Here is an 11782-nt window from a genome sequence, read left to right as displayed (position 1 = left end):
TTGGATATTCTGATTCAGATTGGGCTTCTTGCCCAATAACCCACAGATCTACTTTTGGATATTGCATTATGATCAGCCTGAGTCCGATATCTTGAAAATCAAAGAAACAGTTAACTGTATCTCGATTATCTGCAAAAGTCGTTTATTGTTTTATGGCATTAGCAACGTGTGTGCTCATTTGGGTCAAATATTTATTGACCAACTTTGGGATCACTCATCCTTAGCCAATGACTCTATTTTGTGACAATCAAGTAGCACTGCATATTACTGCTAACCCTGTTTATCATGAGCACACCAAACACATCAAAATCGATTGTCATCTCATTCAAGAGAAAATTCAAAATAGGTTAATTCGTACTCAATTCATTTCCACTCATTCACAGTGCGCAGACATTTTCACAAAAGCCTTGGGCAGTGCACAACTCTCTCTTATGAAGACCAAGTTAGGCATGCCCGATCCACATGCTCCAACTTAAGGAGGAGTAGTAGTTGTTCTTATCAGATAAATTGTTATCTACTAATAACGAGTTATCTATATTTAAGGAATATTGTTACCTACATTATCTACATTTGAGGAATATCGTTACCTATATCAGATAAATTGTTATCTATATTTGAGGTGAGGAATATCGTTACCTACATCAGATAATGATATCTACACTTGAGCCATCATAGGATAACGATTAGTCAGTTTTCTTGTTACCTACATTTGAGGAGCAAGGGTTGACTAAAGGTAGACTAATACAAGTTGTATTTATGTGTACACTCTAACCTTTTGTAATCAATATATCAAGAAAAATTTTTTATCTGATTTTCCACTTTTTGATCTTTCTTCAACTCTTGAGCTTCTTTCACAGGACTATCTTTTACTTTTGGAGATGACAATTGGTACCTCGACTCAGAAGCGACTCATCATATTATAAACAACTTCAATTTGTTGATTCACTCAGAATACTAAGGTCAAGATAGTGTGGAGATTAATGATAACTCAACTTTGCACATTCTAGGCATTGGTTTTTCGAAATTTGCAAATGAGTTTAAATTAAATGAAGTTTTACATGTGCCAAAGATTAGTAGAAATTTATTGTTTGTTCAAAGATTTCCTAAAGTTGATGACATTGTTTTTTAATTTTATCCATATCATTGTTATGTTACATGGAACAAGTGGAGGTAAACTCTATAAGATGTTGAGGACAACAACAAATAAAGAAGCTTTTAGTGGTAAAAATGTTTCCATGGAACATTAGCATAAGATGTTGAGAACAACAGTAAATAACGAAGCTTTTAGTGGTAAAAATGTTTCCATGGAACATTAGCAACATAGATTTGGTCATCATGCTTTAAGAACCATTCATTTTATTCAAAAAAATTATGGTTTGGATTATGATAAATTGTTTTCTAATAATGATTGTGAAGCATGCCAAAAGGGTAAAAGCCATAATTTGACTTTCAAACATACATCTAACTTGGTTCATGCTTCATTGGAGATTGATCATTCTGAATCATGGGGACTAGTGGTGTTGATGGTCACAGGTATCAAGATCTTTGTAGATGTCTATTCTAAGTACATATGGATTTATGTAATTAAATAAATCTGATGTACTTCATGTTTTTCAAGTTTTTAAAACACAACGAAAACACCATTGGACACAAGATATAAGTATTTTCACTCTAACTGGGAAAAGAGTACTAATCGGTGTCAAAATTTATTTTTTAATATGGCATAAGGCATTGTATATCTTGCCCAAATACACAAGGAAAATGATGTCATAGAGCATAAACACAGGTATATTATTGACATTGGGTTGTCTTTTATGGCTCAAATTAATGTTCCTTTTAAATATTGGTCATATGCTTTTGCTACAACTATTTTTTTAATTAACTAAATACCCACAAGGATCTTTAAAGCAAATGTTCTTTAGAAAACTTATTTAAAAGGCATCTAAGTAATAAGTTTTTAACAGTTTTTGGATGTGCATTCTTTCCTTGCCCTTAAGCATATAGAAACCATAAATTGAAGTATATATAGATATTGGTATGTTTTTTGGGTTATGTTCCATGTTATCACGGCTACTATTGTTTGGAATTGATGTGAGAAAAGTTTTTTTACACAACGCCATGTGGTATTTAACGAGAATAATTTTTCTTTTAAGAATCAAATTAAACATGCTCAACCAAAGTCTTCTATGGGTCATAATCTTGTAGTTTTAATCTTACCTCCTTTAGTTGATCAACTTTTTTGAACCCAAACTAGCATACAACCTAAACTGAGTCTCATACATGATGTTTCTAAATATCCTATACTTATTGTTCTCCTACTCTTCTTTAAAAATACGAACCCATTTCCTATAAAAAAGCTAGTGGCAATCCAAAATGGAGTATGACGCATTAGTAAAAAAAACTAGACATGGTGTCATGTTCTTCCCTAGAATACTAAGCATATTGTTAGATGTAACTGAGTTTTTAAAATAGAGATAAAAGCAAACAAGATTTTGAAAATGAAAAATAACTATACTGAACAACAAAAATGATGCATTTCTCGAAAAACTCTATAATTTTTGAAAATTTGCCTGATGTCCAAAATCATAAATGGCTAGCATTAAAAGGACTATTTTAACCTTTATATGAGCGAATTTCCTCTAGATATGTGAATTTCCTGCCAAATATGTGCCCAGATATTGCATGCAAGATCTATAATAGACTTTGTCATGAATTTTTTTACCTACAAAAATGAAGGATTCTAAAAACACACAAAAAAGAACAAAGAAATTAGATAAAAATACCTTTCCAACAACAAAAAATTTGCTAAAAAATGATGAACAAGCATTGAAAAACACCTCTGACAATGTTCCTGAGATAGAAGATGAACAGGCATGGTTGCACCTATCTTGATTATTCTATGCTATTATTTGGCCACCTTTATCAAAAATCCAAAAAAAAATAAAAAAAATAAAGACAAATTGGGACATTAGCTTTCCATTGCCACTAAGATCACCTTAATCTGATGAGAGGTTGAGAAGAAATGACCTCTTTAAGATAGATTGTTTGGTTATTGTAATTACAAAGCATATTTTTGTTCCAGTCTTGAAACTCAGAAATGGGAAACCTATAGGGGTTTTCGATTCTGAATCAAAATAGTAAAGTTATAGGCATATGTCTCAACTTTTCAATGACCATAAAAAAATAGGTTTTTGATATTGGATCGAAGAGATATAGATTTGAGAATAGAGACTATTCTGTAAAAAATATATGAATATATGAATTTTCTCGTATATACATGCAGATTTCTTCTAAAACTTGTGGATTTTCTCGCATATTTAGGAAGAAATCCACATATATAGGAGGAACTTTGCATATATTTAGAAGGAAATTTCTATGTTTAGGAAAAAATCATATATATATATATATGAAGAAATTTGCATATTCGCATATTTTAGAAAAAAATTGAATGTTTAGGAAAAAATCTGCATATATAGGAGGAACTTCACATATATTTAAGAGGAAATCCACATTTATATAAGGGAATTCACATGTTTAAGCAAAAATCTGCATATATAGGAGAAACTTTACATATATTTAAGAAAAAATTCATATATATATGAGAAAATCTGCATATATATCAGAAAATTTACATATTCACATATTTTATTAGAAAATTCACATATACAGAAGGAACATTACATATATTTAAGAGAAAATCTATATATATAGGACCACATATATTTAGGATAAAATCCACATATATATTAGAAAATTCACATATATACGAGAAAAATCACATGTTTAGAAGAAAATCTGCATATATAGGATGAATTTCACATATATGTGAGAAAATTTGCATATTTACATATTTTTTGCAAAAACAGTCATTGTTCTCATATTTGGATCTCTCCTATCTGATATCGAAAACTTGTATTTTTATAGTCGTTGGAAGCTAAGTCATAGTCCTTTAACTTTACTATTTTGAGTTAGAACCGAAAACCCATCTAGGGTTCCCATTTCTGAGTTTCAAGACTTGAACAATAACTTGCTTTGCAAACTAAAACAATTGAACACTCTATCTTTCAGAAAACATTTCTTTCTAATCGCTCATCAGATAAAGGTGATCTTAGTGGTGTTAGAAAGCTAACTTCTTAATTTGTATTTGTTTTTTATATTATTTTTTGGATTTTTGGCATAGATGGCCAAAAAATAGTATAAAATAGTCAAGATAGGCGCAACTGTGCATGTTCGTCATTTTTCAATAAATTAGGTGTTGTTAAAAAAGTATTTTTGTCTAGTTTCTTTGCTCTTTTCTATATTTTTTCAGAATCTTTTATTTTTGGGTCAAAAATCAGTGACAAAGTTTATCACAGATCATGGATGCAATTTTTGGGCACACATTTGGGAGACAATTTACATATCTCAAGAAAATTCACTCATGCAAAGGTTTAAATGGTTTTTTTAATGCTAGACATTTGTGGTTTTGGACATCGGGTTTATTTTCAAAAATTGTAGGGTTTTTCGAGAAATGCAGCATTTTTATCATATAGTACATTCATTTTTCATTTTAAAAAGGTACAAAGCTTGTCTTGTGACAAAGTGATATCACCAACAAGAAGAGTTAAGATTATTTTGAAATTGTTAATGCCTACGTACAACCATCCTTCAGAATGATTCTTTGAGTTGCTCTTAGTAAAAAATGGTCTACAAGGCAATTGGATATTCAAAATACATTCTTGCATGGGTTTTTGGCTAAACATTTTTATATGGATCAACCATTAGGATACAATGTTCCAAAGTATCTGAATTATGAGTGCAAGCTTCAAAAGGCTTGGTATGGTCGTAAAAAGGCTCCTCAAGCTAGGTTTTCTCATTTAAGCAATTTTTTTGCAAACCATTGAATTTGCTTGGACCAAAATTGATACATCTCTTTTTATTTATAAATCTGATTGGTATGTCATATATGTTTGGTGTATATAGATGACATTATTGTGATTGGAAGCTCTAATGAGCAAATTCAAAGACTTATCAAGAAGCTTGGTGCATAGTTTGTTCTCAAGGACTTGGGACCCTTGCAATGTACTACAGGACAACTTATTTTGTTCCAACAAAAGTATATTCATGATTTACTTTAAACAGTCTCTATGCAAGGGGCAAAACCCATATCCACACCTATGCCTCTCTTAGCTAAGAAGAGTTCACCTTTCATTGATCCTACCTTTTATAAAAGTATTGTTGATGTATTCTAGTATTTAACCACAACTCATCCCACGATCTATTATGGAATAAAATTATCAAAAGATCCGCTTATTTTGATGCAGGGTGTCTCTCAGATAGAAATTCAACAAGTGGTTATGCTATAAATTTTTGTGTATGATTTAACATCTTAGAGCTTGATGAAGCAGTCCAGTGTGCCCCGATCTAACACAGAATCCAAATCAATACAAGGCTTTTGTCAATGCTACAATAAACATAATGTGGCAATGATATCCTCTTGAGGATCTTGGAATGTCCCTAACTTATGTTCCAGTTTTATGGTATTACAATGTCAAAGCTTCATATTTTGCTACTCACCCAATGTTTCGTAATAGAAGCAAATATATTGAGATAGACATTCATTTTATTTGAGAAACTGGCAAAAATGCAACTATATGTTATGTATATTTCTTCAAAGGATTAGATAGTCGATGCTCTAACAAAGCCCTTGACATTTCATAGGTTCAAATTCTTATGTGACAAGTTCAATGTGATTCTTGCCCCCATTAAAGTTGAAGGTGGCTGTTAGAGAACCAGATCCAGCTAGAGAACCGAATCCAATGATAACAACAAATAGTTTGGCTAAGAATTCATCTCCAAATCTTGTTAGAGAACAGAATCCAATGAAAACAACAAATAGTTCCGCTAAGAATTCAGCTCTAAATCTAGTTAGAGTACCAGATCCAATGGTAGCAACAAAAGGTCCAGCTAAGAGTCCAGCTCCACCACAGCACAAGAGTTGCCTATTAAGTGGTACCAAGTTACCATTAGTTGTTGTGGACAAACAAAGGAACTTGGCAGCTAGAGATGTTGACCAAATCATGTATTATAGCAAAAAGTTGGAAAACCGAGACGGAAAGGAGATAAGAACTAGAAGGGATCACAACTTCAAGCTCCGTAAGGGCATCCAACTTCATTCCCTTTTACAAACTGCAAGCTGCTGATTTGTAGATATGCTTTCTTGTGATTTGCTTACGATATGTAGTGGTTAAGATATGGGTCTATCGGTTTTGCAAAGTTGCAGCTCTATTTAGTGGAATTCAATCTACCTCCTCTCTCATGAGAGTAAAAGAGAGAGGAACTTCATCATGGACGCAGGTGTTCCCAAGATCGAACCCCCATAGTGCCTTAGTTTATTTGAAAAATGACTATAATATATGACAAATTTGATGTGTTTTTCCAAATGCTTAGAAATTTTAAAATTCTTCTGATAGCCAATTTTGCAGGTGTCCAACTTTTTTAAGACCTTTTTACCTTTAGCACGTGTGAATATCTTCTGATTTTTGAGTGTTATGTCACAACGCTCTCTTGTCTCGCTATATCTTACTAAAAATAAAATTTGCACGATATTTTAAAAAAAAACACGAATTTCTCACAAATAGTATGAATATCATGACATTGCTTGCGAAAATCCGTTGCTTGCGAATTTCATCAAGAGTTTTGCTTTGGTAGTTGCAAAAGTCTGCATTTCAAGGAGAAATTCATAAAAAGTTTGCGAAAATCATGGACTTTTGCATGTTGTTGACTTATAGCAATGTGAAATTTTGTTTTAGCGTGTGAATTTACGTGTATATATATAGGTGATTAGAGTGCTAATTTTGTCAAGAGTTTCGCATTGGTTGTTGTGAAAGTCTACTTTCGATGTGAAATTCATAAAAAATTTAGAGTATTCATGGACTTTCGCATGTTGTCAACTTTAAGCGATGCGAGATTTCATTTTACTGTGCGGATTTATGTGTATGTTCTTTTATTGATGAAATAAGTCACCAAACAAATCCAAAAGTTAATTATGTGGTTAAGATAAATGATCAATTATATGTTCTACCCTTGCTTTGAAAATAATACTTTTTACATTTATGTTAGTTTCCGTCGGTTGGATTTAGGTAATTCATGGCTAAAATATGCTCACAAGAGCTCCACTCATTTGGTAGAGGTGACTTGTGATTGTCACTAAGTTGATTGACGTTATGAGTTCCAAACACACATGGAGCATCCTTTGTCACAAGATCGAAATTGTGTATACTCTCTAATGGGCAAAGAGGGCCTCTAGGGTTTTACCAACTCGAGGCCAGCCAATGTGTGGTCAGTGATGGGGAGCTTTTCCCTTGTCCTAGTCAAAAAAATAGAAAATGATTGTACTATACAATAAATTTGACATGTTTTCTCAAATGCCTCATAATTTTCAAAAATTGCTTTATATCCAATTTTACAAGTTCTTGACTTTTTTAGGACCTTTTTACCCTTAGCATTCACAGATCTCTCGATTTTCATGTGTTACATCATAATGCTCTCCAGATCTCCCTAAATCTCACTAAAAATAAAATGTCTATGATATTTCTGCAAAATCACAAATTTCACATAATATACGATGCAAAAATAGCTACTTTACATCCCAATATACGATATGAATTTCATCAAGTGTTTCGCATGCGAGATTCTATTTTAGCATGTGAATTTACCTATATATATTGGTGATTAGAATGTGAATTTTGTCAAGAGTTTTGCGTTGATGGTTGTGAAAGTTTGCTTTTTGATACAAAATTCATAAAAAGTTTGCAAAATTCATAGACCTTTTTGCATGTTGTTGACTTTAAGCGATGCGATATTTCATTTTATCATGTGGATATGCCTATATATAGGCATTTGTGTTTATTTTTTTCTTTTTTTTTTGTTTGTATGTGGAAGGTGCAGTAAACCTTTTCCCTATAGAACCCTAATCCTTTTCCTTTTACTCTTGAAGTGATTCCTATGAGAGTTTTTTTGCTCCATTCAAATGCTCATCGACTTTCTTGGTTAGTTTTTTCACTCCATTCTGACGATTATCATTATTTTTAAACTTTTTTTTCTCTAAATATGAGCAGATAATATATGTGGTTGGGGTTGACTATGCACAAATATGGAATAAGGGTTACAAAGGTTATTGTGGGTTATTGGTTTTCTAAGTGGTTGTTGTTAATTGAATGATAAATTGTGTGGTTGGTGTAGAAAGTTATAATGGCTTTTGAAAGGGTATGGGTATTTTACTGTAGCACTGATCAACCTATTTGGCGATCTATATTGGTCTCTAAAAATAGCAGCTATAAGAAATTTGTAGCATTGATGTCTCATAAAACTAGATATGCAGAAAAGTCAATGATCCTTCGATATAAGTGTTTTCCCAAATTAGATTGCCAACATATATGGATGTATGTCTTGGATGATGATGATGTAGAATCAATGTCATATAGAGTTGATGTTTACTTAGTTGCTAGTAAAGTTATAGGTGTTAGTAAAGGTAATCGAGAAGTTATTGTTTGTGAAGTTAAACAAGAAGTTGTTGGTTGCAAAGTTACACAAGAAACAGTCGGTGGTAATGTATAAGAAGTAGTCAAAAGTGATGTACAAGAAGTAGTCGATGAATGAAATATTGAGAATCTTCTGAATAATATGCATATATATCAGGCACATTTATGTATTGAGCTTAGTCCTTTGAAAAATATCTCACTGTCCCAAATAGTTAACGATGAGATGATCACTGCAAAGGATGTGGAACCACGTGGTCAAACCAATGTTGATGTTCTTTATCACAGAATGTTGGATGACACCCAACCTTTCAATGAAGATGACAAATCTAGGTAAAGGTTATTGGACTTTGTAATTTATGCTTGAGCTTGAGGTGTTATTTTTATTGTTAATCTTAAAAGTTGAAAATATAGGAATGTTGCATGCATAGAAGCAAAAGGAGTGATATATATATATATATATATGATACATTTTGATTTAGTTTGTGCAATTGATCAGTTTATTTGGGATAGTAGCGATAACGACCACAATAGAGAATCAGATGATAGCAATGATGATGACTTTACCATGTCTGCTAAGTAGGAATTAAAAATGAAAGGAGAAGACTAAGACAATGATGATATGGAATAGTTAATGGCAGGTGAGAACGATATACAAATGACATTTATGAAGTCAAACCCATGGTTTTTGTTCAATGGTTTTTCTTTCATTGAAGAACAATTGAAAATCATTGAAGTGGAGGCATCTGAGTTGTATAACCAGTTGTGCAACAAAAAAACTCAATGATTGTAAACAATTCTAGTAGCTAACAACATACTCAAATGATAGATAAATTGTTTGCAATAAAAGATTTAATGATCTTGAGTACTTTCATGATTTTTTGAAAGAATATGTGATTAAGAATAACTATAAAACAAAATTTATGAAGAGCTGCAGTAACAAAGTCATTATCGTATGCATGAGAAAAAACTCGCAGACTATGGTTGATTGCCCTTAGAAGATCCACTGCACAATGATATATGAATCACTGTTCTTTTTAATGAAGAGGTATGAAATAGAGCATACAAGTAGTAGAGCAGTGAGCAATCTCATAGTGGAAAAGTATCTTTCAAGTAGATTTCATGTGTTATTCACAGACGCTTGCATGATAACTTAAAAATAACTCCAAAATAAATCATGAATGACACAAGTCGCGAGAAAGGTGTTGAGGTTAGTTACAAATAAGCATGACATAAACAAAAATTAACCAAGTAGGTGATATATGATTCATTTGAAGAGTCATTCATGATGCTTCTCGTCTATTGTGATCATTTGATGGTAGCTAACCAATGATCACTAGGCCTCATCAAGATCGATCAAAAAGATCGATTTTAATATATATCTTTATCCTTCTATTCATGCATTGATGGGTTTTTGAAAGGATATCATCTAGTTTTTATGGTAAACGACACATTCCTAAAAGAAAAATACATGTGTATATTGTTATCATCCCATGGTATTGATCCTAAAAGTTAGATGTTTCATGTAGCATTTTAAGTTGTATATAAGGAGTCAAATGAGTCATGGCATATTTTTTAGGCTTTTAAAAGCAAAATTTTCACTTTCAAATGATAATAAATACAAAGATAAAGTAGAGTTGACAATTATCTCAGATAGACACATAGGGCTTCAGTATGTTGTCCCCCATATATGGCCTAGATGTCACATTGGATTTTGATTGAAGCACCTGTCAAAAAACTTTTTTAACAAATTTGGTCCACCACTCAGTGCATGCTGGTAGAGCGCAGCCCAAGTAGCCATGAGATAATAGTGCAATTATTTTATAGAAAATATCTGGGAGCAAGATGAAGCTACATACATGTATGTGACTAAAAAAGTGACACTGCAACATTAGGATAACATTCACTTTTTAGTAAGAAGGTATGGGTGTTTAACCTCTAATATAACAGAAAGCTTTAATTCGTAGATTCTTCTCATATGTGACAAGCCCCTAGTGTCTCTTATTGAGAGATTTTATCTAATGTTGATAAAAATTTATAAGAAAAGAAAGATTAGAGAGAAGAAAATGTTTGGCATTGTTGTGTCTAAAGTAAAAGAAAAGTTAAATGAACTTAAGAGAAATGCACAACTAATATGTGTAGTAGTGCATAGACTCCGACATTGGTACAAAGCTCGCAGCCGATCTCATGGCTATAGTGTTGATCTTGAAAAGCATACATGCTCTTTTCAAGAGTGGTAGGTTAGCAGGATTTCATGCCCACGTGTGATCTCATGCATTTTATATGAGGGCAAGCTACTAGAGAATTACTGCAATAAATGTTTCACAGTTGAATAGTATTGAGCTATATATAGTATATATCCATTCTTTTTTATGGCAAATAATGTCCCACACGTCACTCTTCTTACCCTTATTCTTGTGTATCCATCAAAAGTGAGATATAAACTAGGGCAACCTAAGGTTAAGAAACGAATAACAAAATACAATGATGTGGTGCTATACAAGTGCAGTGTATGTGGTGAGGTTAACCACAGTAAGTGAAAACACCCATAAAAGTATGTATGAGTATTCTATGTTTTAAGAATTTTTGTAATTTATATAATGTTTTTCAATGAACTGCTCTAATATCATATATTTATTGTGTATATCTTAGGTATCTCTTGAAAGGTACTATGTATAAATATAGTACAAGAAAGACCTGCAATCTCATGTCACTGGCCTCAACACCACCCCCATCTCCACCCCCATGCAAAAAGGCAATTGATGTAGTTGAGATATAATTATTAAAATATTGAGTTATGTGTGTATAAAACTAATGATACTTGCATGTGTGTGTTGATATTCTATTTTTAATTGGTGATGAAAACCAGGTGATGAGAATGAAGAAGGTATACAACAGCCAAAATAAAATGAAGTGCTTCTGTTCAGAGAAGAAATATTGATGTTCAGTGAAGTGAGTATATCACATGTTGTTTGGTTGTTTGTTTATTATGTTTGTATGTGGACTTATTTAAATCTAACATTAATGTATCATTTGTTACGATGATATAGCACCTAGAAAGATTCATATAGAGACTCCAAAAGTGCTACATTTAGCAAATGCAAGCAGGACGCAAACTGCCAATGACCATTTACTATACCTTGTATATTCTATTTTGACAATAAAAATGTGAATGTAATTTTGAAAGAATGAACAAAAACTTGGATGTAAAGTTCATTAAAAATTGTATTTAAAAACTTTATGCTAATTTGGCATGTAAGGTT

This window comes from Nuphar pumila, chromosome 7 (genome assembly GCF_984573655.1).
Source record: "Nuphar pumila chromosome 7, dmNupPumi1.hap1.1, whole genome shotgun sequence".
Classification (NCBI taxonomy): Eukaryota; Viridiplantae; Streptophyta; class Magnoliopsida; order Nymphaeales; family Nymphaeaceae; genus Nuphar; species Nuphar pumila.
Note: the sequence above shows the minus strand (reverse complement) of the source record.